We start from the raw sequence: 4,150 nt of genomic DNA, 5'->3' as shown, positions 1-4,150 counted from the left end.
TTTTCTCAGTGCAATATTTACTTTTCAACTTCTGGCAACAAACGGATCAAAGGTGACATTGACGGTGAACCAGAGAGAACAGTCGGTGGCTGCATAAAGCAGGGCCGCATGGATATTACACACAGGGATGGAGTACAAGAAATAAAACATTTTACGATAAACAATGGGAATGTGTTTCAGAGTCAGATCCAGAATAATGACCATTAGATCCGCCAATGCCATGGCCCCCAGGTAACGTCTGACGCATGGAGACAATCCACAATCTTTATAAAGGAGGACATAGATCGTCATTACGTTAACTGCGAGGAAGGAAAACAAGCATATTATACATTAATCTGGAGGCAAAGTGACCAGGTTGATTGAGGACCCAGTGAGATTTTCTACTGTGCCGCTGTATTCAGAGATTTATTCAAATAGTTGGAGATTAAATAACAAATGGGAAGGTCTGAATTACTGACAAAAATGTGTCACAAAGCACAAGAAACTCTCTATGCCCAAACACGCAAAAATATATCCATGAGGACAGGTGGTTTCCGGATCGTTCATACACAATTGATCACTCAAGAACAGACAAAAGTCACTTCTATCTAATTATTAATACATAGGGTGAAAACGTTGCCGTCTTGAAGGATTGGGTCTCAGTTGCTTGAAGACAAACGGAGGTTGGCAATTTCTGTCTTTTAGTGTAAATTGTAGAATGTTCCGGGGAATGTCAGTTACAGTATGTTCCAGGGCATGACAATTACAGAATGTTACAGGGAATGTCAGTTATAGAATGTTCCAGGGAGTGTCGGAGATAGAATGTTCCAGGAAATGTCGGTTACTAAATGTTCCTAGGAATAACAGTGGTAAAATGTTCCAGAGGATATCAGTTATAGAATGTTCCTGGGAATGTCAGGTATGGAATGTTCTGAGGAATGTCAGTTATAAATAATTCCAGGGAATGTCAGTTATAGAAAGTTCTGAAGAATGTCGGGTATAGAATGTGATAGAGTCATAAAGGCACTCATCACGAAGGTCCTTCTGTCCACTTGGTTTGGTGACCCACTCAGCCTCATGGTGGGAATCTATCCAGAACTTCAACTCAACTGGCACTTTGCAGAAAAACAATATGGTTAAGACAATATCTCAATCATTTGATGCAAGGTCCTCTTTTACGATCATACCAGTGCAATCCTTATTCCTAGATCTCCCCCACTTCCTTTTCATTTTTGAATAACTCTCCCAAATAAAACAATGGTCTAGATATTCAGTTCCCAATATCAGTCACACTGTAGCCATGTCAATTATAGTATGAGCCCGGGAACGCCACTAGATCATACCCATTTCCCTCAGAGTATGCATGGAATTCCTGTCCGCTTTGAGAGTACAACACAAATTCAGATAGTGTGCCTTTCATTCATCTTTTTAACCCATTATTCCCTGCTCCATTGTGACGTTATTCTTCATATTGAGCCGGTCATGAAAAAAGTCTAATCCCATCATACTCACAGAATCAGAGCTGATGGATAATATTTCATCAAGCTCCATAACCATGCCTGGGTATACCCTGTCACACTGTCAGGGAAGACCCAAAAGAAGTGGGGACACCGTGGGATAGTCAGGAAAGAAGCTATCCTGGAATTTCCCCAACGTTGATTCCAGAACCAGGAAAATCTCATGGTAACAGGTCAAAGATGGTCAAGGAAATGTCCTGATGATGTATATATACTGCCACACACCCCAGACCCCACACCACCACTCGGTGATATCGTAGTTCTCCATGACATTGAAAACAAATCGGAAAAAGTATTGAGGGTGACAAGGACACAGAACGTACTCTGGGTATGGGACTTCAATTCCATCACCAAGAGTGTCTCCACATTCTCATCATTGAATGTGCAGGGTGAGGTCTCAAATACACATTCGCCAAACTGTGAGTAGTGATGGGGGAACGAACAAGAGGGAAACGTTCTCACCTAACTAATTGTCACAGATGGATCAGTCCCTACCAGTATCTGTAAGAGAATCTAGCACACAGTCCTGGCGGAGGGCAAGTCTCAGTCTCGTATTGAAGATACCGCCCGCTATATTATGTGGCACTACCTCCCGTGAAGTAGGACATACTTCTAAAGGACAAAGCAAATGGAAATTGGGCATCCACGAGGCACTCTGGGCTATCAACAGCTACAGGATCAAAGGCCTTCTCTCTATCATAAAGGCAGAAGTGGGCCGTACACTGATGGTTCCAAAACGTACAGCACTATTCACAACGACAACTGTACTGAAGCAGGCTATTCAGGATTTTAAACAGGAACAGAGTTGAGGCTGTTACTCAGCAATTGGAGTTAATATTTTAATCAATCCTGACTATTACACAGAAAATGGAAGGGAATATTCAGCCTTGCAAAGGTACTATGGGAGGAATGGTTACTGAGCCGGGAGGAGGGATAAATTAGGGATAAATGATTTTTTGTTAGGTAAACACAAATTAATGACTTCAGTGGCACAGTGGCCAGTGCTTGGGCCTCAACTATTTGCAACTAATATCAACGAATTCGATAAATTGAGCTAATGGATTCTAACAAAGATAGGTGAGAACTGAAGTTATCAAGAGGAGTCAGAGAATCTCTAATTGAATAAGTAATGAACAACAATTTGGTGGCTGCAATATCATGTGGGTAACCGTGAACCTGTGATTTTTTTCATGAAAAATAACAGGCTGTATATTACATAAATGGAGAGAGGTTACAGGTGGTCGTGATACAATGAGTACTGGAGAGTTCACTCTGACCTGCTCAGACATGGGATGTGTCGCTCCATCTTCCTGATGGTCTGCTGCGTGATGTTCCCAGTGCACCCATTGCTCTCAGGACACACAGAATATTTTGATATGGTTGGTTGGGAATGGAGAGTGGTAATGGGGATGGTGTTTTGAGCCATGTATTACGGGGACAGCCTTTGTCCGAGAGGCCACCATTTCTTTCTATGTGGAGACCCGAAGATGATGGGAATTGATGCCTGCTTCTGAATGAAGAGGCTGTGGCTGCTGCCAGGATAGTGGATATTCACCAACATGATGTACTGTGCATGGGCACACTGCAACATTAATGGAGTGAGAGACGGAGGGTCCAATCACAAGAATGAGAACTAAAGGCATTGTCAGATCAGCTGAAATGGTCAGTTCTATCACATTTTCAATTCACCACAGAGAACCATTAACCCAAAGAAGATGTCCGTTCAGCACAGAAAACTGTGTAGATCACACTCTGCTAAGTTCAACCCAGCAATCTGCCGAGTGCAGAAAACTGTGCACATCACGCCAGTGCATTGATCTATAAACCCAGACTAGAAACCTGCCCAGCACCGGGAGCTATGCAGACAACAGCAGGACAATTGTGTCCAGGTCACTCTGAGCAAAGCATATTGGAAGAGGTTGAGATTAATTTTCTGGCAATTTCACTAACTTTTTTGTTCGTCTAGATTATAATGAGAATGGATTCTAAAGTACTGAAACAAACTCAATGGCAGCATATGGGCCAGCAAAGGGCATGTTCGCTTCCTTCAGTTAACATCTGAGGCAGAGCAATGCAAAGAATGGGACAATAGTGCTCTGAGTCTCCAAAGTTATTCTTTGAAGAAGGAAACAGTCATGAAATGTCCTAAAGATAGTGACAGGATGGGACTGTTCCACTCGGAGCTCCTCTACTCTGCACGCACTTTGTGTCCTTCTTTTTTATTCTGTTTTCTGGAGGACGTTTTCCTTCCAAACGTTTAACGTTTAAAGTTATTCCATTGGGGATGAAGGAGGTGAGTATTAGACTGGAAGCTGGTACAGGGAGTCAAAGACTCGAAATTTAAAGCACAGTCCACCTGGGAGACTCAGCCTGGTATGACCTGGAGACTGGGCCCGGTGTGGCTTGGAGACTTGGTCCAAAGCAGTTTGGAGACTGAGCCTGGCGTTGCCTGGAGACTGAATCTGGGGAGAATGGGCCCAGTGCGGTCTGGAGACTGTGCCTGACACGTTCTGGAGGCTGGGCCAGGCGAGTTCTGAAGACTGGGCCCGATGCAGTCTGGGGTGTTGTTGCTGGCACAGACTGTCGTGAAGAGACTGCAAATGGAGCACATTTTTTTTCCCTACGATTCATTCTTCTTCTGGACTTTGATTTAT

This window comes from Chiloscyllium plagiosum, chromosome 37 (genome assembly GCF_004010195.1).
Source record: "Chiloscyllium plagiosum isolate BGI_BamShark_2017 chromosome 37, ASM401019v2, whole genome shotgun sequence".
In the NCBI taxonomy this organism is placed as follows: Eukaryota; Metazoa; Chordata; class Chondrichthyes; order Orectolobiformes; family Hemiscylliidae; genus Chiloscyllium; species Chiloscyllium plagiosum.
Note: the sequence above shows the minus strand (reverse complement) of the source record.